This window comes from Clavelina lepadiformis, chromosome 3 (genome assembly GCF_947623445.1).
Source record: "Clavelina lepadiformis chromosome 3, kaClaLepa1.1, whole genome shotgun sequence".
In the NCBI taxonomy this organism is placed as follows: domain Eukaryota; kingdom Metazoa; phylum Chordata; class Ascidiacea; order Aplousobranchia; family Clavelinidae; genus Clavelina; species Clavelina lepadiformis.
In genome coordinates, this window is record NC_135242.1 from 12,575,608 (window position 1) to 12,603,590 (window position 27,983).

Here is a 27,983-nt window from a genome sequence, read left to right on the forward strand (position 1 = left end):
ATAACTAATGTATAGTGCAAATTTTTTAGTTAAGTTCTTTTAACGATAACAGACAAACCTTTTATTGGTTAACTGTTATACTTTTATTATTTACTTATTAGACTCTAATAAACATTTAGAGACCCGTTAGAACTTTTTGCAATGTGAATTGCACATTTGGCACCATATAGTTCACAAAGCACTTTTTAGGACCTATATAACTAATGTATAGTGCAAATTTTTTAGTTAAGTTCTTTTAACGATAACAGACAAACCTATCATTGGTTAACTGTTATACTTTCATTATTTACTTATTAGACTCTAATAAAAATTTTGAGACCCGTTAGAACTCTTTGCAATGTGAATTGCACATTTGGCACCATATAGTTCACAAAGCACTTTTTAGGACCTATATAACTAATGTATAGTGCAAATTTTTTAGTTAAGTTCTTTTAACGATAACAGACAAACCTTTCATTGGTTAACTGTTATACTTTTATTATTTACTTATTAGACTCTAATAAACATTTTGATACCAGTTAGAACTTTTTGCAATGTGAATTGCACATTTGGCACCATATTGTTCACTAGGTACTTTTTAGGACCTATATAACTAATAAATAGTGCAAATTTTTTAGTTAAGTTCTTTTAACGATAACAGACAAACCTTTTATTGGTTAACTGTTATACTTTTATTATTTACTTATTAGACTCTAATAAACATTTAGAGACCAGTTAGAACTTTTTGCAATGTGAATTGCACATTTGGCACCATATAGTTCACAAAGCACTTTTTAGGACCTATATAACTAATGTATAGTGCAAATTTTTTAGTTAAGTTCTTTTAACGATAACAGACAAACCTTTCATTGGTTAACTGTTATACTTTTATTATTTACTTATTAGACTCTAATAAACATTTTGAGACCCGTTAGAACTTTTTGCAATGTGAATTGCACATTTGGCACCATATAGTTCAAAAGGTACTTTTCAGGACCTATATAACTAATGTATAGTGCAAAATTTTTAGTTAAGTTCTTTTAACGATAACAGACAAACCTTTCATTGGTTAACTGTTATACTTTTATTATTTACTTATTAGACTCTAATAAACATTTTGAGACCAGTTAGAACTTTTTGCAATGTGAATTGCACATTTGGCACCATATTGTTCACAAAATACTTTTTAGGACCTATATAACTAATGTATAGTGCAAATTTTTTAGTTAAGTTCTTTTAACGATAACAGACAAACCTTTCATTGGTTAACTGTTATACTTTTATTATTTACTTATTAGACTCTAATAAACATTTTGAGACCAGTTAGAACTTTTTGCAATGTGAATTGCACATTTGGCACCATATTGTTCACAAGGTACTTTTTAGGACCTATATAACTAATGTATAGTGCAAATTTTTTAGTTAAGTTCTTTTAACGATAACAGACAAAGCTTTTATTGGTTAACTGTTATACTTTTATTATTTACTTATTAGACTCTAATAAACATTTAGAGACCCGTTAGAACTTTTTGCATTGTGAATTGCACATTTGGCACCATATAGTTCACAAAGCACTTTTTAGGACCTATATAACTAATGTATAGTGCAAATTTTTTAGTTAAGTTCTTTTAACGATAACAGACAAACCTTTCATTGGTTAACTGTTATACTTTTATTATTTACTTATTAGACTCTAATAAACATTTAGAGACCCTTTAGAACTTTTTGCAATGTGAATTGCACATTTGGCACCATATAGTTCACAAAGCACTTTTTAGGACCTATATAACTAATGTATAGTGCAAATTTTTTAGTTAAGTTCTTTTAACGATAACAGACAAACCTTTCATTGGTTAACTGTTATACTTTTATTATTTACTTATTAGACTCTAATAAACATTTTGAGACCAGTTAGAACTTTTTGCAATGTGAATTGCACATTTGGCACCATATAGTTCACAAGGCACTTTTTAGGACCTATATAACTAATGTATAGTGCAAATTTTTTAGTTAAGTTCTTTTAACGATAACAGACAAACCTTTCATTGGTTAACTGTTATACTTTTATTATTTACTTATTAGACTCTAATAAACATTTAGAGACCCGTTAGAACTTTTTGCAATGTGAATTGCACATTTGGCACCATATAGTTCACAAAGCACTTTTTAGGACCTATATAACTAATGTATAGTGCAAATTTTTTAGTTAAGTTCTTTTAACGATAACAGACAAACCTTTCATTAGTTAACTGTTATACTTTTATTATTTACTTATTAGACTCTAATAAACATTTAGAGACCCGTTAGAACTTTTTGCAATGTGAATTGCACATTTGGCACCATATAGTTCACAAAGCACTTTTTAGGACCTATATAACTAATGTATAGTGCAAATTTTTTAGTTAAGTTCTTTTAACGATAACAGACAAACCTTTCATTGGTTAACTGTTATACTTTTATTATTTACTTATTAGACTCTAATAAACATTTTGAGACCAGTTAGAACTTTTTGCAATGTGAATTGCACATTTGGCACCATATAGTTCACAAAACACTTTTTAGGACCTATATAACTAATGTATAGTGCAAATTTTTTAGTTAAGTTCTTTTAACGATAACAGACAAACCGTTCATTGGTTAACTGTTATACTTTTATTATTTACTTATTAGACTCTAATAAACATTTAGAGACCCGTTAGAACTTTTTGCAATGTGAATTGCACATTTGGCACCATATAGTTCACAAAGCATTTTTTAGGACCTATATAACTAATGTATAGTGCAAATTTTTTAGTTAAGTTCTTTTAACGATAACAGACAAACCTATCATTGGTTAACTGTTATACTTTTATTATTTACTTATTAGACTCTAATAAACATTTTGAGACCCGTTAGAACTTTTTGCAATGTGAATTGCACATTTGGCACCATATAGTTCACAAAGCACTTTTTAGGACCTATATAACTAATGTATAGTGCAAATTTTTTAGTTAAGTTCTTTTAACGATAACAGACAAACCTTTCATTGGTTAACTGTTATACTTTAATTATTTACTTATTAGGCTCTAATAAACATTTTGAGACCAGTTAGAACTTTTTGCAATGTGAATTGCACATTTGGCACCATATTGTTCACAAGGTACTTTTTAGGACCTATGTAACTAATGTATAGTGCAAATTTTTTAGTTAAGTTCTTTTAACGATAACAGACAAACCTTTCATTGGTTAACTGTTATACTTTTATTATTTACTTATTAGACTCTAATAAACATTTTGAGACCAGTTAGAACTTTTTGCATTGTGAATTGCACATTTGGCACCATATAGTTCACAAAGCACTTTTTAGGACCTATATAACTAATGTATAGTGCAAATTTTTTAGTTAAGTTCTTTTAACGATAACAGACAAACCTTTCATTGGTTAACTGTTATACTTTTATTATTTACTTATTAGACTCTAATAAACATTTTGAGACCCGTTAGAACTTTTTTGCAATGTGAATTGCACATTTGGCACCATATAGTTCACAAGGTACTTTTTAGGACCTATATAACTAATGTATAGTGCAAATTTTTTAGTTAAGTTCTTTTAACGATAACAGACAAACCTTTCATTGGTTAACTGTTATACTTTTATTATTTACTTATTAGACTCTAATAAACATTTTGAGACCCGTTAGAACTTTTTGCAATGTGAATTGCACATTTGGCACCATATAGTTCACAAAGCACTTTTTAGGACCTATATAACTAATGTATAGTGCAAATTTTTTAGTTAAGTTCTTTTAACGATAACAGACAAACCTTTCATTGGTTAACTGTTATACTTTTATTATTTACTTATTAGACTCTAATAAACATTTAGAGACCCGTTAGAACTTTTTGCAATGTGAATTGCACATTTGGCACCATATAGTTCACAAAGCACTTTTTAGGACCTATATAACTAATGTATAGTGCAAATTTTTTAGTTAAGTTCTTTTAACGATAACAGACAAACCTTTTATTGGTTAACTGTTATACTTTTATTATTTACTTATTAGACTCTAATAAACATTTAGAGACCCGTTAGAACTTTTTGCAATGTGAATTGCACATTTGGCACCATATAGTTCACAAAGCACTTTTTAGGACCTATATAACTAATGTATAGTGCAAATTTTTTAGTTAAGTTCTTTTAACGATAACAGACAAACCTTTCATTGGTTAACTGATATACTTTTATTATTTACTTATTAGACTCTAATAAACATTTTGAGACCAGTTAGAACTTTTTGCAATGTGAATTGCACATTTGGCACCATATTGTTCACAAGGTACTTTTTAGGACCTATGTAACTAATGTATAGTGCAAATTTTTTAGTTAAGTTCTTTTAACGATAACAGACAAACCTTTCATTGGTTAACTGTTATACTTTTATTATTTACTTATTAGACTCTAATAAACATTTTGAGACCAGTTAGAACTTTTTGCATTGTGAATTGCACATTTGGCACCATATAGTTCACAAAGCACTTTTTAGGACCTATATAACTAATGTATAGTGCAAATTTTTTAGTTAAGTTCTTTTAACGATAACAGACAAACCGTTCATTGGTTAACTGTTATACTTTTATTATTTACTTATTAGACTCTAATAAACATTTAGAGACCCGTTAGAACTTTTTGCAATGTGAATTGCACATTTGGCACCATATAGTTCACAAAGCACTTTTTAGGACCTATATAACTAATGTATAGTGCAAATTTTTTAGTTAAGTTCTTTTAACGATAACAGACAAACCTATCATTGGTTAACTGTTATACTTTTATTATTTACTTATTAGACTCTAATAAACATTTTGAGACCCGTTAGAACTTTTTGCAATGTGAATTGCACATTTGGCACCATATAGTTCACAAAGCACTTTTTAGGACCTATATAACTAATGTATAGTGCAAATTTTTTAGTTAAGTTCTTTTAACGATAACAGACAAACCTTTCATTGGTTAACTGTTATACTTTTATTATTTACTTATTAGACTCTAATAAACATTTAGAGACCCGTTAGAACTTTTTGCAATGTGAATTGCACATTTGGCACCATATAGTTCACAAAGCACTTTTTAGGACCTATATAACTAATGTATAGAGCAAATTTTTTAGTTAAGTTCTTTTAACGATAACAGACAAACCTTTCATTGGTTAACTGTTATACTTTAATTATTTACTTATTAGACTCTAATAAAAATTTTGAGACCAGTTAGAACTTTTTGCAATGTGAATTGCACATTTGGCACCATATAGTTTACAAGGTACTTTTTAGGACCTATTTAACTAATGTATAGTGCAAATTTTTTAGTTAAGTTCTTTTAACGATAACAGACAAACCTTTCATTGGTTAACTGTTATACTTTTATTATTTACTTATTAGACTCTAATAAACATTTTAAGACCCGTTAGAACTTTTTGCAATGTGAATTGCACATTTGGCACCATATAGGTCACAAGGCACTTTTTAGGACCTATATAACTAATGTATAGTGCAAATTTTTTAGTTAAGTTCTTTTAACGATAACAGACAAAGCTTTTATTGGTTAACTGTTATACTTTTATTATTTACTTATTAGACTCTAATAAACATTTTGAGACCCGTTAGAACTTTTTGCAATGTGAATTGCACATTTGGCACCATATAGTTCACAAGTTACTTTTTAGGACCTATATAACTAATGTATAGTGCAAATTTTTTAGTTAAGTTCTTTTAACGATAACAGACAAACCTATCATTGGTTAACTGTTATACTTTTATTATTTACTTATTAGACTCTAATAAACATTTTGAGACCAGTTAGAACTTTGTGCAATTTGAATTGCACATTTGGCACCATATTGTTCACAAGGTACTTTTTAGGACCTATATAACTAATGTATAGTGCACATTTTTTAGTTAAGTTCTTTTAACGATAACAGACAAACCTTTTATTGGTTAACTGTTATACTTTTATTATTTACTTATTAGACTCTAATAAACAATTTGAGACCCGTTAGAACTTTTTGCAATGTGAATTGCACATTTGGCACCATATAGTTCACAAGGTACTTTTTAGGACCTATATAACTAATGTATAGTGCAAATTTTTTAGTTAAGTTCTTTTAACGATAACAGACAAACCTTTCATTGGTTAACTGTTATACTTTTATTATTTACTTATTAGATTCTAATAAACATTTTGAGACCAGTTAGAAGTTTTTGCAATGTGAATTGCACATTTGGCACCATATTGTTCACAAGGTACTTTTTAGGACCTATATAACTAATGTATAGTGCAAATTTTTTAGTTAAGTTCTTTTAACGATAACAGACAAAGCTTTTATTGGTTAACTGTTATACTTTTATTATTTACTTATTAGACTCTAATAAACATTTTGAGACCAGTTAGAACTTTGTGCAATTTGAATTGCACATTTGGCACCATATTGTTCACAAGGTACTTTTTAGGACCTATATAACTAATGTATAGTGCACATTTTTTAGTTAAGTTCTTTTAACGATAACAGACAAACCTTTTATTGGTTAACTGTTATACTTTTATTATTTACTTATTAGACTCTAATAAACATTTAGAGACCCGTTAGAAGTTTTTGCAATGTGAATTGCACATTTGGCACGATATAGTTCACAAAGCACTTTTTAGGACCTATATAACTAATGTATAGTGCAAATTTTTTAGTTAAGTTCTTTTAACGATAACAGACAAACCTTTCATTGGTTAACTGTTATACTTTAATTATTTACTTATTAGGCTCTAATAAACATTTTGAGACCAGTTAGAACTTTTTGCAATGTGAATTGCACATTTGGCACCATATTGTTCACAAGGTACTTTTTAGGACCTATGTAACTAATGTATAGTGCAAATTTTTTAGTTAAGTTCTTTTAACGATAACAGACAAACCTTTCATTGGTTAACTGTTATACTTTTATTATTTACTTATTAGACTCTAATAAACATTTTGAGACCAGTTAGAACTTTTTGCATTGTGAATTGCACATTTGGCACCATATAGTTCACAAAGCACTTTTTAGGACCTATATAACTAATGTATAGTGCAAATTTTTTAGTTAAGTTCTTTTAACGATAACAGACAAACCTTTCATTGGTTAACTGTTATACTTTTATTATTTACTTATTAGACTCTAATAAACATTTTGAGACCCGTTAGAACTTTTTGCAATGTGAATTGCACATTTGGCACCATATAGTTCACAAGGTACTTTTTAGGACCTATATAACTAATGTATAGTGCAAATTTTTTAGTTAAGTTCTTTTAACGATAACAGACAAACCTTTCATTGGTTAACTGTTATACTTTTATTATTTACTTATTAGACTCTAATAAACATTTTGAGACCCGTTAGAACTTTTTGCAATGTGAATTGCACATTTGGCACCATATAGTTCACAAAGCACTTTTTAGGACCTATATAACTAATGTATAGTGCAAATTTTTTAGTTAAGTTCTTTTAACGATAACAGACAAACCTTTTATTGGTTAACTGTTATACTTTTATTATTTACTTATTAGACTCTAATAAACATTTAGAGACCCGTTAGAAGTTTTTGCAATGTGAATTGCACATTTGGCACGATATAGTTCACAAAGCACTTTTTAGGACCTATATAACTAATGTATAGTGCAAATTTTTTAGTTAAGTTCTTTTAACGATAACAGACAAACCTTTCATTGGTTAACTGTTATACTTTAATTATTTACTTATTAGGCTCTAATAAACATTTTGAGACCAGTTAGAACTTTTTGCAATGTGAATTGCACATTTGGCACCATATTGTTCACAAGGTACTTTTTAGGACCTATGTAACTAATGTATAGTGCAAATTTTTTAGTTAAGTTCTTTTAACGATAACAGACAAACCTTTCATTGGTTAACTGTTATACTTTTATTATTTACTTATTAGACTCTAATAAACATTTAGAGACCAGTTAGAACTTTTTGCAATGTGAATTGCACATTTGGCACCATATAGTTCACAAAGCACTTTTTAGGACCTATATAACTAATGTATAGTGCAAATTTTTTAGTTAAGTTCTTTTAACGATAACAGACAAACCTTTCATTGGTTAACTGTTATACTTTTATTATTTACTTATTAGACTCTAATAAACATTTTGAGACCCGTTAGAACTTTTTGCAATGTGAATTGCACATTTGGCACCATATAGTTCAAAAGGTACTTTTCAGGACCTATATAACTAATGTATAGTGCAAAATTTTTAGTTAAGTTCTTTTAACGATAACAGACAAACCTTTCATTGGTTAACTGTTATACTTTTATTATTTACTTATTAGACTCTAATAAACATTTTGAGACCAGTTAGAACTTTTTGCAATGTGAATTGCACATTTGGCACCATATTGTTCACAAAATACTTTTTAGGACCTATATAACTAATGTATAGTGCAAATTTTTTAGTTAAGTTCTTTTAACGATAACAGACAAACCTTTCATTGGTTAACTGTTATACTTTTATTATTTACTTATTAGACTCTAATAAACATTTTGAGACCAGTTAGAACTTTTTGCAATGTGAATTGCACATTTGGCACCATATTGTTCACAAGGTACTTTTTAGGACCTATATAACTAATGTATAGTGCAAATTTTTTAGTTAAGTTCTTTTAACGATAACAGACAAAGCTTTTATTGGTTAACTGTTATACTTTTATTATTTACTTATTAGACTCTAATAAACATTTAGAGACCCGTTAGAACTTTTTGCATTGTGAATTGCACATTTGGCACCATATAGTTCACAAAGCACTTTTTAGGACCTATATAACTAATGTATAGTGCAAATTTTTTAGTTAAGTTCTTTTAACGATAACAGACAAACCTTTCATTGGTTAACTGTTATACTTTTATTATTTACTTATTAGACTCTAATAAACATTTAGAGACCCTTTAGAACTTTTTGCAATGTGAATTGCACATTTGGCACCATATAGTTCACAAAGCACTTTTTAGGACCTATATAACTAATGTATAGTGCAAATTTTTTAGTTAAGTTCTTTTAACGATAACAGACAAACCTTTCATTGGTTAACTGTTATACTTTTATTATTTACTTATTAGACTCTAATAAACATTTTGAGACCAGTTAGAACTTTTTGCAATGTGAATTGCACATTTGGCACCATATAGTTCACAAGGCACTTTTTAGGACCTATATAACTAATGTATAGTGCAAATTTTTTAGTTAAGTTCTTTTAACGATAACAGACAAACCTTTCATTGGTTAACTGTTATACTTTTATTATTTACTTATTAGACTCTAATAAACATTTAGAGACCCGTTAGAACTTTTTGCAATGTGAATTGCACATTTGGCACCATATAGTTCACAAAGCACTTTTTAGGACCTATATAACTAATGTATAGTGCAAATTTTTTAGTTAAGTTCTTTTAACGATAACAGACAAACCTTTCATTAGTTAACTGTTATACTTTTATTATTTACTTATTAGACTCTAATAAACATTTAGAGACCCGTTAGAACTTTTTGCAATGTGAATTGCACATTTGGCACCATATAGTTCACAAAGCACTTTTTAGGACCTATATAACTAATGTATAGTGCAAATTTTTTAGTTAAGTTCTTTTAACGATAACAGACAAACCTTTCATTGGTTAACTGTTATACTTTTATTATTTACTTATTAGACTCTAATAAACATTTTGAGACCAGTTAGAACTTTTTGCAATGTGAATTGCACATTTGGCACCATATAGTTCACAAAACACTTTTTAGGACCTATATAACTAATGTATAGTGCAAATTTTTTAGTTAAGTTCTTTTAACGATAACAGACAAACCGTTCATTGGTTAACTGTTATACTTTTATTATTTACTTATTAGACTCTAATAAACATTTAGAGACCCGTTAGAACTTTTTGCAATGTGAATTGCACATTTGGCACCATATAGTTCACAAAGCATTTTTTAGGACCTATATAACTAATGTATAGTGCAAATTTTTTAGTTAAGTTCTTTTAACGATAACAGACAAACCTATCATTGGTTAACTGTTATACTTTTATTATTTACTTATTAGACTCTAATAAACATTTTGAGACCCGTTAGAACTTTTTGCAATGTGAATTGCACATTTGGCACCATATAGTTCACAAAGCACTTTTTAGGACCTATATAACTAATGTATAGTGCAAATTTTTTAGTTAAGTTCTTTTAACGATAACAGACAAACCTTTCATTGGTTAACTGTTATACTTTAATTATTTACTTATTAGGCTCTAATAAACATTTTGAGACCAGTTAGAACTTTTTGCAATGTGAATTGCACATTTGGCACCATATTGTTCACAAGGTACTTTTTAGGACCTATGTAACTAATGTATAGTGCAAATTTTTTAGTTAAGTTCTTTTAACGATAACAGACAAACCTTTCATTGGTTAACTGTTATACTTTTATTATTTACTTATTAGACTCTAATAAACATTTTGAGACCAGTTAGAACTTTTTGCATTGTGAATTGCACATTTGGCACCATATAGTTCACAAAGCACTTTTTAGGACCTATATAACTAATGTATAGTGCAAATTTTTTAGTTAAGTTCTTTTAACGATAACAGACAAACCTTTCATTGGTTAACTGTTATACTTTTATTATTTACTTATTAGACTCTAATAAACATTTTGAGACCCGTTAGAACTTTTTGCAATGTGAATTGCACATTTGGCACCATATAGTTCACAAGGTACTTTTTAGGACCTATATAACTAATGTATAGTGCAAATTTTTTAGTTAAGTTCTTTTAACGATAACAGACAAACCTTTCATTGGTTAACTGTTATACTTTTATTATTTACTTATTAGACTCTAATAAACATTTTGAGACCCGTTAGAACTTTTTGCAATGTGAATTGCACATTTGGCACCATATAGTTCACAAAGCACTTTTTAGGACCTATATAACTAATGTATAGTGCAAATTTTTTAGTTAAGTTCTTTTAACGATAACAGACAAACCTTTCATTGGTTAACTGTTATACTTTTATTATTTACTTATTAGACTCTAATAAACATTTAGAGACCCGTTAGAACTTTTTGCAATGTGAATTGCACATTTGGCACCATATAGTTCACAAAGCACTTTTTAGGACCTATATAACTAATGTATAGTGCAAATTTTTTAGTTAAGTTCTTTTAACGATAACAGACAAACCTTTTATTGGTTAACTGTTATACTTTTATTATTTACTTATTAGACTCTAATAAACATTTAGAGACCCGTTAGAACTTTTTGCAATGTGAATTGCACATTTGGCACCATATAGTTCACAAAGCACTTTTTAGGACCTATATAACTAATGTATAGTGCAAATTTTTTAGTTAAGTTCTTTTAACGATAACAGACAAACCTTTCATTGGTTAACTGATATACTTTTATTATTTACTTATTAGACTCTAATAAACATTTTGAGACCAGTTAGAACTTTTTGCAATGTGAATTGCACATTTGGCACCATATTGTTCACAAGGTACTTTTTAGGACCTATGTAACTAATGTATAGTGCAAATTTTTTAGTTAAGTTCTTTTAACGATAACAGACAAACCTTTCATTGGTTAACTGTTATACTTTTATTATTTACTTATTAGACTCTAATAAACATTTTGAGACCAGTTAGAACTTTTTGCATTGTGAATTGCACATTTGGCACCATATAGTTCACAAAGCACTTTTTAGGACCTATATAACTAATGTATAGTGCAAATTTTTTAGTTAAGTTCTTTTAACGATAACAGACAAACCTTTCATTGGTTAACTGTTATACTTTAATTATTTACTTATTAGACTCTAATAAAAATTTTGAGACCAGTTAGAACTTTTTGCAATGTGAATTGCACATTTGGCACCATATAGTTTACAAGGTACTTTTTAGGACCTATTTAACTAATGTATAGTGCAAATTTTTTAGTTAAGTTCTTTTAACGATAACAGACAAACCGTTCATTGGTTAACTGTTATACTTTTATTATTTACTTATTAGACTCTAATAAACATTTTAAGACCCGTTAGAACTTTTTGCAATGTGAATTGCACATTTGGCACCATATAGGTCACAAGGCACTTTTTAGGACCTATATAACTAATGTATAGTGCAAATTTTTTAGTTAAGTTCTTTTAACGATAACAGACAAAGCTTTTATTGGTTAACTGTTATACTTTTATTATTTACTTATTAGACTCTAATAAACATTTTGAGACCCGTTAGAACTTTTTGCAATGTGAATTGCACATTTGGCACCATATAGTTCACAAGTTACTTTTTAGGACCTATATAACTAATGTATAGTGCAAATTTTTTAGTTAAGTTCTTTTAACGATAACAGACAAACCTATCATTGGTTAACTGTTATACTTTTATTATTTACTTATTAGACTCTAATAAACATTTTGAGACCAGTTAGAACTTTGTGCAATTTGAATTGCACATTTGGCACCATATTGTTCACAAGGTACTTTTTAGGACCTATATAACTAATGTATAGTGCACATTTTTTAGTTAAGTTCTTTTAACGATAACAGACAAACCTTTTATTGGTTAACTGTTATACTTTTATTATTTACTTATTAGACTCTAATAAACAATTTGAGACCCGTTAGAACTTTTTGCAATGTGAATTGCACATTTGGCACCATATAGTTCACAAGGTACTTTTTAGGACCTATATAACTAATGTATAGTGCAAATTTTTTAGTTAAGTTCTTTTAACGATAACAGACAAACCTTTCATTGGTTAACTGTTATACTTTTATTATTTACTTATTAGATTCTAATAAACATTTTGAGACCAGTTAGAAGTTTTTGCAATGTGAATTGCACATTTGGCACCATATTGTTCACAAGGTACTTTTTAGGACCTATATAACTAATGTATAGTGCAAATTTTTTAGTTAAGTTCTTTTAACGATAACAGACAAAGCTTTTATTGGTTAACTGTTATACTTTTATTATTTACTTATTAGACTCTAATAAACATTTTGAGACCAGTTAGAACTTTGTGCAATTTGAATTGCACATTTGGCACCATATTGTTCACAAGGTACTTTTTAGGACCTATATAACTAATGTATAGTGCACATTTTTTAGTTAAGTTCTTTTAACGATAACAGACAAACCTTTTATTGGTTAACTGTTATACTTTTATTATTTACTTATTAGACTCTAATAAACATTTAGAGACCCGTTAGAAGTTTTTGCAATGTGAATTGCACATTTGGCACGATATAGTTCACAAAGCACTTTTTAGGACCTATATAACTAATGTATAGTGCAAATTTTTTAGTTAAGTTCTTTTAACGATAACAGACAAACCTTTCATTGGTTAACTGTTATACTTTAATTATTTACTTATTAGGCTCTAATAAACATTTTGAGACCAGTTAGAACTTTTTGCAATGTGAATTGCACATTTGGCACCATATTGTTCACAAGGTACTTTTTAGGACCTATGTAACTAATGTATAGTGCAAATTTTTTAGTTAAGTTCTTTTAACGATAACAGACAAACCTTTCATTGGTTAACTGTTATACTTTTATTATTTACTTATTAGACTCTAATAAACATTTTGAGACCAGTTAGAACTTTTTGCATTGTGAATTGCACATTTGGCACCATATAGTTCACAAAGCACTTTTTAGGACCTATATAACTAATGTATAGTGCAAATTTTTTAGTTAAGTTCTTTTAACGATAACAGACAAACCTTTCATTGGTTAACTGTTATACTTTTATTATTTACTTATTAGACTCTAATAAACATTTTGAGACCCGTTAGAACTTTTTGCAATGTGAATTGCACATTTGGCACCATATAGTTCACAAGGTACTTTTTAGGACCTATATAACTAATGTATAGTGCAAATTTTTTAGTTAAGTTCTTTTAACGATAACAGACAAACCTTTCATTGGTTAACTGTTATACTTTTATTATTTACTTATTAGACTCTAATAAACATTTTGAGACCCGTTAGAACTTTTTGCAATGTGAATTGCACATTTGGCACCATATAGTTCACAAAGCACTTTTTAGGACCTATATAACTAATGTATAGTGCAAATTTTTTAGTTAAGTTCTTTTAACGATAACAGACAAACCTTTTATTGGTTAACTGTTATACTTTTATTATTTACTTATTAGACTCTAATAAACATTTAGAGACCCGTTAGAAGTTTTTGCAATGTGAATTGCACATTTGGCACGATATAGTTCACAAAGCACTTTTTAGGACCTATATAACTAATGTATAGTGCAAATTTTTTAGTTAAGTTCTTTTAACGATAACAGACAAACCTTTCATTGGTTAACTGTTATACTTTAATTATTTACTTATTAGGCTCTAATAAACATTTTGAGACCAGTTAGAACTTTTTGCAATGTGAATTGCACATTTGGCACCATATTGTTCACAAGGTACTTTTTAGGACCTATGTAACTAATGTATAGTGCAAATTTTTTAGTTAAGTTCTTTTAACGATAACAGACAAACCTTTCATTGGTTAACTGTTATACTTTTATTATTTACTTATTAGACTCTAATAAACATTTTGAGACCAGTTAGAACTTTTTGCATTGTGAATTGCACATTTGGCACCATATAGTTCACAAAGCACTTTTTAGGACCTATATAACTAATGTATAGTGCAAATTTTTTAGTTAAGTTCTTTTAACGATAACAGACAAACCTTTCATTGGTTAACTGTTATACTTTTATTATTTACTTATTAGACTCTAATAAACATTTTGAGACCCGTTAGAACTTTTTGCAATGTGAATTGCACATTTGGCACCATATAGTTCACAAGGTACTTTTTAGGACCTATATAACTAATGTATAGTGCAAATTTTTTAGTTAAGTTCTTTTAACGATAACAGACAAACCTTTCATTGGTTAACTGTTATACTTTTATTATTTACTTATTAGACTCTAATAAACATTTTGAGACCCGTTAGAACTTTTTGCAATGTGAATTGCACATTTGGCACCATATAGTTCACAAAGCACTTTTTAGGACCTATATAACTAATGTATAGTGCAAATTTTTTAGTTAAGTTCTTTTAACGATAACAGACAAACCTTTCATTGGTTAACTGTTATACTTTTATTATTTACTTATTAGACTCTAATAAACATTTAGAGACCCGTTAGAACTTTTTGCAATGTGAATTGCACATTTGGCACCATATAGTTCACAAAGCACTTTTTAGGACCTATATAACTAATGTATAGTGCAAATTTTTTAGTTAAGTTCTTTTAACGATAACAGACAAACCTTTTATTGGTTAACTGTTATACTTTTATTATTTACTTATTAGACTCTAATAAACATTTAGAGACCCGTTAGAACTTTTTGCAATGTGAATTGCACATTTGGCACCATATAGTTCACAAAGCACTTTTTAGGACCTATATAACTAATGTATAGTGCAAATTTTTTAGTTAAGTTCTTTTAACGATAACAGACAAACCTTTCATTGGTTAACTGATATACTTTTATTATTTACTTATTAGACTCTAATAAACATTTTGAGACCAGTTAGAACTTTTTGCAATGTGAATTGCACATTTGGCACCATATTGTTCACAAGGTACTTTTTAGGACCTATGTAACTAATGTATAGTGCAAATTTTTTAGTTAAGTTCTTTTAACGATAACAGACAAACCTTTCATTGGTTAACTGTTATACTTTTATTATTTACTTATTAGACTCTAATAAACATTTTGAGACCAGTTAGAACTTTTTGCATTGTGAATTGCACATTTGGCACCATATAGTTCACAAAGCACTTTTTAGGACCTATATAACTAATGTATAGTGCAAATTTTTTAGTTAAGTTCTTTTAACGATAACAGACAAACCGTTCATTGGTTAACTGTTATACTTTTATTATTTACTTATTAGACTCTAATAAACATTTAGAGACCCGTTAGAACTTTTTGCAATGTGAATTGCACATTTGGCACCATATAGTTCACAAAGCACTTTTTAGGACCTATATAACTAATGTATAGTGCAAATTTTTTAGTTAAGTTCTTTTAACGATAACAGACAAACCTATCATTGGTTAACTGTTATACTTTTATTTTTTACTTATTAGACTCTAATAAACATTTTGAGACCCGTTAGAACTTTTTGCAATGTGAATTGCACATTTGGCACCATATAGTTCACAAAGCACTTTTTAGGACCTATATAACTAATGTATAGTGCAAATTTTTTAGTTAAGTTCTTTTAACGATAACAGACAAACCTTTCATTGGTTAACTGTTATACTTTTATTATTTACTTATTAGACTCTAATAAACATTTAGAGACCCGTTAGAACTTTTTGCAATGTGAATTGCACATTTGGCACCATATAGTTCACAAAGCACTTTTTAGGACCTATATAACTAATGTATAGAGCAAATTTTTTAGATAAGTTCTTTTAACGATAACAGACAAACCTTTCATTGGTTAACTGTTATACTTTAATTATTTACTTATTAGACTCTAATAAAAATTTTGAGACCAGTTAGAACTTTTTGCAATGTGAATTGCACATTTGGCACCATATAGTTTACAAGGTACTTTTTAGGACCTATTTAACTAATGTATAGTGCAAATTTTTTAGTTAAGTTCTTTTAACGATAACAGACAAACCTTTCATTGGTTAACTGTTATACTTTTATTATTTACTTATTAGACTCTAATAAACATTTTAAGACCCGTTAGAACTTTTTGCAATGTGAATTGCACATTTGGCACCATATAGGTCACAAGGCACTTTTTAGGACCTATATAACTAATGTATAGTGCAAATTTTTTAGTTAAGTTCTTTTAACGATAACAGACAAAGCTTTTATTGGTTAACTGTTATACTTTTATTATTTACTTATTAGACTCTAATAAACATTTTGAGACCCGTTAGAACTTTTTGCAATGTGAATTGCACATTTGGCACCATATAGTTCACAAGTTACTTTTTAGGACCTATATAACTAATGTATAGTGCAAATTTTTTAGTTAAGTTCTTTTAACGATAACAGACAAACCTATCATTGGTTAACTGTTATACTTTTATTATTTACTTATTAGACTCTAATAAACATTTTGAGACCAGTTAGAACTTTGTGCAATTTGAATTGCACATTTGGCACCATATTGTTCACAAGGTACTTTTTAGGACCTATATAACTAATGTATAGTGCACATTTTTTAGTTAAGTTCTTTTAACGATAACAGACAAACCTTTTATTGGTTAACTGTTATACTTTTATTATTTACTTATTAGACTCTAATAAACAATTTGAGACCCGTTAGAACTTTTTGCAATGTGAATTGCACATTTGGCACCATATAGTTCACAAGGTACTTTTTAGGACCTATATAACTAATGTATAGTGCACATTTTTTAGTTAAGTTCTTTTAACGATAACAGACAAACCTTTCATTGGTTAACTGTTATACTTTTATTATTTACTTATTAGACTCTAATAAACATTTTGAGACCAGTTAGAAGTTTTTGCAATGTGAATTGCACATTTGGCACCATATTGTTCACAAGGTACTTTTTAGGACCTATATAACTAATGTATAGTGCAAATTTTTTAGTTAAGTTCTTTTAACGATAACAGACAAAGCTTTTATTGGTTAACTGTTATACTTTTATTATTTACTTATTAGACTCTAATAAACATTTTGAGACCAGTTAGAACTTTGTGCAATTTGAATTGCACATTTGGCACCATATTGTTCACAAGGTACTTTTTAGGACCTATATAACTAATGTATAGTGCACATTTTTTAGTTAAGTTCTTTTAACGATAACAGACAAACCTTTTATTGGTTAACTGTTATACTTTTATTATTTACTTATTAGACTCTAATAAACATTTAGAGACCCGTTAGAAGTTTTTGCAATGTGAATTGCACATTTGGCACGATATAGTTCACAAAGCACTTTTTAGGACCTATATAACTAATGTATAGTGCAAATTTTTTAGTTAAGTTCTTTTAACGATAACAGACAAACCTTTCATTGGTTAACTGTTATACTTTTATTATTTACTTATTAGACTCTAATAAACATTTTGAGACCAGTTAGAACTTTTTGCAATGTGAATTGCACATTTGGCACCATATAGTTCACAAAGCACTTTTTAGGACCTATATAACTAATGTATAGTGCAAATTTTTTAGTTAAGTTCTTTTAACGATAACAGACAAACCTTTCATTGGTTAACTGTTATACTTTTATTATTTACTTATTAGACTCTAATAAACATTTAGAGACCCTTTAGAACTTTTTGCAATGTGAATTGCACATTTGGCACCATATAGTTCACAAGGCACTTTTTAGGACCTATATAACTAATGTATAGTGCAAAATTTTTAGTTAAGTTCTTTTAACGATAACAGACAAACCTTTCATTGGTTAACTGTTATACTTTTATTATTTACTTATTAGACTCTAATAAACATTTTGAGACCAGTTAGAACTTTTTGCAATGTGAATTGCACATTTGGCACCATATAGTTCACAAGGTACTTTTTAGGACCTATGTAACTAATGTATAGTGCAAATTTTTTAGTTAAGTTCTTTTAACGATAACAGACAAACCTTTCATTGGTTAACTGTTATACTTTTATTATTTACTTATTAGACTCTAATAAACATTTTGAGACCAGTTAGAACTTTTTGCAATGTGAATTGCACATTTGGCACCATATAGTTCACAAAGCACTTTTTAGGACCTATATAACTAATGTATAATGCAAATTTTTTAGTTAAGTTCTTTTAACGATAACAGACAAACCGTTCATTGGTTAACTGTTATACTTTTATTATTTACTTATTAGACTCTAATAAACATTTAGAGACCCGTTAGAACTTTTTGCAATGTGAATTGCACATTTGGCACCATATAGTTCACAAAGCACTTTTTAGGACCTATATAACTAATGTATAGTGCAAATTTTTTAGTTAAGTTCTTTTAACGATAACAGACAAACCTATCATTGGTTAACTGTTATACTTTTATTATTTACTTATTAGGCTCTAATAAACATTTTGAGACCCGTTAGAAGTTTTTGCAATGTGAATTGCACATTTGGCACCATATAGTTCACAAAGCACTTTTTAGGACCTATATAACTAATGTATAGTGCAAATTTTTTAGTTAAGTTCTTTTAACGATAACAGACAAACCTTTCATTGGTTAACTGTTATACTTTTATTATTTACTTATTAGACTCTAATAAACATTTTGAGACCCGTTAGAACTTTTTGCAATGTGAATTGCACATTTGGCACCATATAGTTCACAAGGTACTTTTTAGGACCTATATAACTAATGTATAGTGCAAATTTTTTAGTTAAGTTCTTTTAACGATAACAGACAAACCTATCATTGGTTAACTGTTATACTTTCATTATTTACTTATTAGACTCTAATAAACATTTTGAGACCCGTTAGAACTTTTTGCAATGTGAATTGCACATTTGGCACCATATAGTTCACAAAGCACTTTTTAGGACCTATATAACTAATGTATAGTGCAAATTTTTTAGTTAAGTTCTTTTAACGATAACAGACAAACCTTTCATTGGTTAACTGTTATACTTTTATTATTTACTTATTAGACTCTAATAAACATTTTGAGACCCGTTAGAACTTTTTGCAATGTGAATTGCACATTTGGCACCATATAGTTCACAAAGCACTTTTTAGGACCTATATAACTAATGTATAGTGCAAATTTTTTAGTTAAGTTCTTTTAACGATAACAGACAAACCTTTCATTGGTTAACTGTTATACTTTTATTATTTACTTATTAGACTCTAATAAACATTTAGAGACCCGTTAGAACTTTTTGCAATGTGAATTGCACATTTGGCACCATATAGTTCACAAAGCACTTTTTAGGACCTATATAACTAATGTATAGTGCAAATTTTTTAGTTAAGTTCTTTTAACGATAACAGACAAACCTTTCATTGGTTAACTGTTATACTTTTATTATTTACTTATTAGACTCTAATAAACATTTAGAGACCCGTTAGAACTTTTTGCAATGTGAATTGCACATTTGGCACCATATAGTTCACAAAGCACTTTTTAGGACCTATATAACTAATGTATAGTGCAAAATTTTTAGTTAAGTTCTTTTAACGATAACAGACAAACCTTTCATTGGTTAACTGTTATACTTTTATTATTTACTTATTAGACTCTAATAAACATTTTGAGACCAGTTAGAACTTTTTGCAATGTGAATTGCACATTTGGCACCATATAGTTCACAAGGTACTTTTTAGGACCTATGTAACTAATGTATAGTGCAAATTTTTTAGTTAAGTTCTTTTAACGATAACAGACAAACCTTTCATTGGTTAACTGTTATACTTTTATTATTTACTTATTAGACTCTAATAAACATTTTGAGACCAGTTAGAACTTTTTGCAATGTGAATTGCACATTTGGCACCATATAGTTCACAAAGCACTTTTTAGGACCTATATAACTAATGTATAATGCAAATTTTTTAGTTAAGTTCTTTTAACGATAACAGACAAACCGTTCTTTGGTTAACTGTTATACTTTTATTATTTACTTATTAGACTCTAATAAACATTTAGAGACCCGTTAGAACTTTTTGCAATGTGAATTGCACATTTGGCACCATATAGTTCACAAAGCACTTTTTAGGACCTATATAACTAATGTATAGTGCAAATTTTTTAGTTAAGTTCTTTTAACGATAACAGACAAACCTATCATTGGTTAACTGTTATACTTTTATTATTTACTTATTAGGCTCTAATAAACATTTTGAGACCCGTTAGAAGTTTTTGCAATGTGAATTGCACATTTGGCACCATATAGTTCACAAAGCACTTTTTAGGACCTATATAACTAATGTATAGTGCAAATTTTTTAGTTAAGTTCTTTTAACGATAACAGACAAACCTTTCATTGGTTAACTGTTATACTTTTATTATTTACTTATTAGACTCTAATAAACATTTTGAGACCAGTTAGAACTTTTTGCAATGTGAATTGCACATTTGGCACCATATAGTTCACAAGGTACTTTTTAGGACCTATGTAACTAATGTATAGTGCAAATTTTTTAGTTAAGTTCTTTTAACGATAACAGACAAACCTTTCATTGGTTAACTGTTATACTTTTATTATTTACTTATTAGACTCTAATAAACATTTTGAGACCAGTTAGAACTTTTTGCAATGTGAATTGCACATTTGGCACCATATAGTTCACAAAGCACTTTTTAGGACCTATATAACTAATGTATAATGCAAATTTTTTAGTTAAGTTCTTTTAACGATAACAGACAAACCGTTCATTGGTTAACTGTTATACTTTTATTATTTACTTATTAGACTCTAATAAACATTTAGAGACCCGTTAGAACTTTTTGCAATGTGAATTGCACATTTGGCACCATATAGTTCACAAAGCACTTTTTAGGACCTATATAACTAATGTATAGTGCAAATTTTTTAGTTAAGTTCTTTTAACGATAACAGACAAACCTATCATTGGTTAACTGTTATACTTTTATTATTTACTTATTAGGCTCTAATAAACATTTTGAGACCCGTTAGAAGTTTTTGCAATGTGAATTGCACATTTGGCACCATATAGTTCACAAAGCACTTTTTAGGACCTATATAACTAATGTATAGTGCAAATTTTTTAGTTAAGTTCTTTTAACGATAACAGACAAACCTTTCATTGGTTAACTGTTATACTTTTATTATTTACTTATTAGACTCTAATAAACATTTTGAGACCCGTTAGAACTTTTTGCAATGTGAATTGCACATTTGGCACCATATAGTTCACAAGGTACTTTTTAGGACCTATATAACTAATGTATAGTGCAAATTTTTTAGTTAAGTTCTTTTAACGATAACAGACAAACCTATCATTGGTTAACTGTTATACTTTTATTATTTACTTATTAGACTCTAATAAACATTTTGAGACCCGTTAGAACTTTTTGCAATGTGAATTGCACATTTGGCACCATATAGTTCACAAAGCACTTTTTAGGACCTATATAACTAATGTATAGTGCAAATTTTTTAGTTAAGTTCTTTTAACGATAACAGACAAACCTTTCATTGGTTAACTGTTATACTTTTATTATTTACTTATTAGACTCTAATAAACATTTAGAGACCAGTTAGAACTTTTTGCAATGTGAATTGCACATTTGGCACCATATAGTTCACAAAGCACTTTTTAGGACCTATATAACTAATGTATAGTGCAAATTTTTTAGTTAAGTTCTTTTAACGATAACAGACAAACCTTTCATTGGTTAACTGTTATACTTTTATTATTTACTTATTAGACTCTAATAAACATTTAGAGACCCGTTAGAACTTTTTGCAATGTGAATTGCACATTTGGCACCATATAGTTCACAAGGTACTTTTTAGGACCTATGTAACTAATGTATAGTGCAAATTTTTTAGTTAAGTTCTTTTAACGATAACAGACAAACCTTTCATTGGTTAACTGTTATACTTTTATTATTTACTTATTAGACTCTAATAAACATTTTGAGACCAGTTAGAACTTTTTGCAATGTGAATTGCACATTTGGCACCATATAGTTCACAAAGCACTTTTTAGGACCTATATAACTAATGTATAATGCAAATTTTTTAGTTAAGTTCTTTTAACGATAACAGACAAACCGTTCATTGGTTAACTGTTATACTTTTATTATTTACTTATTAGACTCTAATAAACATTTAGAGACCCGTTAGAACTTTTTGCAATGTGAATTGCACATTTGGCACCATATAGTTCACAAAGCACTTTTTAGGACCTATATAACTAATGTATAGTGCAAATTTTTTAGTTAAGTTCTTTTAACGATAACAGACAAACCTATCATTGGTTAACTGTTATACTTTTATTATTTACTTATTAGGCTCTAATAAACATTTTGAGACCCGTTAGAAGTTTTTGCAATGTGAATTGCACATTTGGCACCATATAGTTCACAAAGCACTTTTTAGGACCTATATAACTAATGTATAGTGCAAATTTTTTAGTTAAGTTCTTTTAACGATAACAGACAAACCTTTCATTGGTTAACTGTTATACTTTTATTATTTACTTATTAGACTCTAATAAACATTTTGAGACCCGTTAGAACTTTTTGCAATGTGAATTGCACATTTGGCACCATATAGTTCACAAGGTACTTTTTAGGACCTATATAACTAATGTATAGTGCAAATTTTTTAGTTAAGTTCTTTTAACGATAACAGACAAACCTATCATTGGTTAACTGTTATACTTTTATTATTTACTTATTAGACTCTAATAAACATTTTGAGACCCGTTAGAACTTTTTGCAATGTGAATTGCACATTTGGCACCATATAGTTCACAAAGCACTTTTTAGGACCTATATAACTAATGTATAGTGCAAATTTTTTAGTTAAGTTCTTTTAACGATAACAGACAAACCTTTCATTGGTTAACTGTTATACTTTTATTATTTACTTATTAGACTCTAATAAACATTTTGAGACCCGTTAGAACTTTTTGCAATGTGAATTGCACATTTGGCACCATATAGTTCACAAAGCACTTTTTAGGACCTATATAACTAATGTATAGTGCAAATTTTTTAGTTAAGTTCTTTTAACGATAACAGACAAACCTTTCATTGGTTAACTGTTATACTTTTATTATTTACTTATTAGACTCTAATAAACATTTAGAGACCCGTTAGAACTTTTTGCAATGTGAATTGCACATTTGGCACCATATAGTTCACAAAGCACTTTTTAGGACCTATATAACTAATGTATAGTGCAAATTTTTTAGTTAAGTTCTTTTAACGATAACAGACAAACCTTTCATTGGTTAACTGTTATACTTTTATTATTTACTTATTAGACTCTAATAAACATTTAGAGACCCGTTAGAACTTTTTGCAATGTGAATTGCACATTTGGCACCATATAGTTCACAAAGCACTTTTTAGGACCTATATAACTAATGTATAGTGCAAATTTTTTAGTTAAGTTCTTTTAACGATAACAGACAAACCTTTCATTGGTTAACTGTTATACTTTTATTATTTACTTATTAGACTCTAATAAACATTTTGATACCAGTTAGAACTTTTTGCAATGTGAATTGCACATTTGGCACCATATTGTTCACTAGGTACTTTTTAGGACCTATATAACTAATAAATAGTGCAAATTTTTTAGTTAAGTTCTTTTAACGATAACAGACAAACCTTTTATTGGTTAACTGTTATACTTTTATTATTTACTTATTAGACTCTAATAAACATTTAGAGACCAGTTAGAACTTTTTGCAATGTGAATTGCACATTTGGCACCATATAGTTCACAAAGCACTTTTTAGGACCTATATAACTAATGTATAGTGCAAATTTTTTAGTTAAGTTCTTTTAACGATAACAGACAAACCTTTCATTGGTTAACTGTTATACTTTTATTATTTACTTATTAGACTCTAATAAACATTTTGAGACCCGTTAGATCTTTTTGCAATGTGAATTGCACATTTGGCACCATATAGTTCAAAAGGTACTTTTCAGGACCTATATAACTAATGTATAGTGCAAATTTTTTAGTTAAGTTCTTTTAACGATAACAGACAAACCTTTCATTGGTTAACTGTTATACTTTTATTATTTACTTATTAGACTCTAATAAACATTTTGAGACCAGTTAGAACTTTTTGCAATGTGAATTGCACATTTGGCACCATATTGTTCACAAAATACTTATTAGGACCTATATAACTAATGTATAGTGCAAATTTTTTAGTTAAGTTCTTTTAACGATAACAGACAAACCTTTCATTGGTTAACTGTTATACTTTTATTATTTACTTATTAGACTCTAATAAACATTTTGAGACCAGTTAGAACTTTTTGCAATGTGAATTGCACATTTGGCACCATATTGTTCACAAGGTACTTTTTAGGACCTATATAACTAATGTATAGTGCAAATTTTTTAGTTAAGTTCTTTTAACGATAACAGACAAAGCTTTTATTGGTTAACTGTTATACTTTTATTATTTACTTATTAGACTCTAATAAACATTTAGAGACCCGTTAGAACTTTTTGCAATGTGAATTGCACATTTGGCACCATATAGTTCACAAAGCACTTTTTAGGACCTATATAACTAATGTATAGTGCAAATTTTTTAGTTAAGTTCTTTTAACGATAACAGACAAACCTTTCATTGGTTAACTGTTATACTTTTATTATTTACTTATTAGACTCTAATAAACATTTAGAGACCCTTTAGAACTTTTTGCAATGTGAATTGCACATTTGGCACCATATAGTTCACAAAGCACTTTTTAGGACCTATATAACTAATGTATAGTGCAAATTTTTTAGTTAAGTTCTTTTAACGATAACAGACAAACCTTTTATTGGTTAACTGTTATACTTTTATTATTTACTTATTAGACTCTAATAAACATTTAGAGACCCGTTAGAACTTTTTGCAATGTGAATTGCACATTTGGCACCTTATAGTTCACAAAGCACTTTTTAGGACCTATATAACTAATGTATAGTGCAAATTTTTTAGTTAAGTTCTTTTAACGATAACAGACAAACCTATCATTGGTTAACTGTTATACTTTTATTATTTACTTATTAGACTCTAATAAAAATTTTGAGACCAGTTAGAACTTTTTGCAATGTGAATTGCACATTTGGCACCATATAGTTCACAAAGCACTTTTTAGGACCTATATAACTAATGTATAGTGCAAATTTTTTAGTTAAGTTCTTTTAACGATAACAGACAAACCTTTCATTGGTTAACTGTTATACTTTTATTATTTACTTATTAGACTCTAATAAACATTTTGATACCAGTTAGAACTTTTTGCAATGTGAATTGCACATTTGGCACCATATTGTTCACTAGGTACTTTTTAGGACCTATATAACTAATAAATAGTGCAAATTTTTTAGTTAAGTTCTTTTAACGATAACAGACAAACCTTTTATTGGTTAACTGTTATACTTTTATTATTTACTTATTAGACTCTAATAAACATTTAGAGACCAGTTAGAACTTTTTGCAATGTGAATTGCACATTTGGCACCATATAGTTCACAAAGCACTTTTTAGGACCTATATAACTAATGTATAGTGCAAATTTTTTAGTTAAGTTCTTTTAACGATAACAGACAAACCTTTCATTGGTTAACTGTTATACTTTTATTATTTACTTATTAGACTCTAATAAACATTTTGAGACCCGTTAGAACTTTTTTCAATGTGAATTGCACATTTGGCACCATATAGTTCAAAAGGTACTTTTCAGGACCTATATAACTAATGTATAGTGCAAATTTTTTAGTTAAGTTCTTTTAACGATAACAGACAAACCTTTCATTGGTTAACTGTTATACTTTTATTATTTACTTATTAGACTCTAATAAACATTTTGAGACCAGTTAGAACTTTTTGCAATGTGAATTGCACATTTGGCACCATATTGTTCACAAAATACTTATTAGGACCTATATAACTAATGTATAGTGCAAATTTTTTAGTTAAGTTCTTTTAACGATAACAGACAAACCTTTCATTGGTTAACTGTTATACTTTTATTATTTACTTATTAGACTCTAATAAACATTTTGAGACCAGTTAGAACTTTTTGCAATGTGAATTGCACATTTGGCACCATATTGTTCGCAAGGTACTTTTTAGGACCTATATAACTAATGTATAGTGCAAATTTTTTAGTTAAGTTCTTTTAACGATAACAGACAAAGCTTTTATTGGTTAACTGTTATACTTTTATTATTTACTTATTAGACTCTAATAAACATTTAGAGACCCGTTAGAACTTTTTGCAATGTGAATTGCACATTTGGCACCATATAGTTCACAAAGCACTTTTTAGGACCTATATAACTAATGTATAGTGCAAATTTTTTAGTTAAGTTCTTTTAACGATAACAGACAAACCTTTCATTGGTTAACTGTTATACTTTTATTATTTACTTATTAGACTCTAATAAACATTTAGAGACCCTTTAGAACTTTTTGCAATGTGAATTGCACATTTGGCACCATATAGTTCACAAAGCACTTTTTAGGACCTATATAACTAATGTATAGTGCAAATTTTTTAGTTAAGTTCTTTTAACGATAACAGACAAACCTTTCATTGGTTAACTGTTATACTTTTATTATTTACTTATTAGACTCTAATAAACATTTTGAGACCAGTTAGAACTTTTTGCAATGTGAATTGCACATTTGGCACCATATAGTTCACAAGGCACTTTTTAGGACCTATATAACTAATGTAGAGTGCAAATTTTTTAGTTAAGTTCTTTTAACGATAACAGACAAACCTTTCATTGGTTAACTGTTATACTTTTATTATTTACTTATTAGACTCTAATAAACATTTTGAGACCCGTTAGAACTTTTTGCAATGTGAATTGCACATTTGGCACCATAAAGTTCACAAAGCACTTTTTAGGGCCTATATAACTAATGTATAGTGCAAATTTTTTAGTTAAGTTCTTTTAACGATAACAGACAAACCTTTCATTGGTTAACTGTTATACTTTTATTATTTACTTATTAGACTCTAATAAACATTTTGAGATCCGTTAGAACTTTTTGCAATGTGAATTGCACATTTGGCACCATATAGTTCACAAGGTACTTTTTAGGACCTATATAACTAATGTATAGTGCAAATTTTTTAGTTAAGTTCTTTTAACGATAACAGACAAACCTTTTATTGGTTAACTGTTATACTTTTATTATTTACTTATTAGACTCTAATAAACATTTAGAGACCCGTTAGAACTTTTTGCAATGTGAATT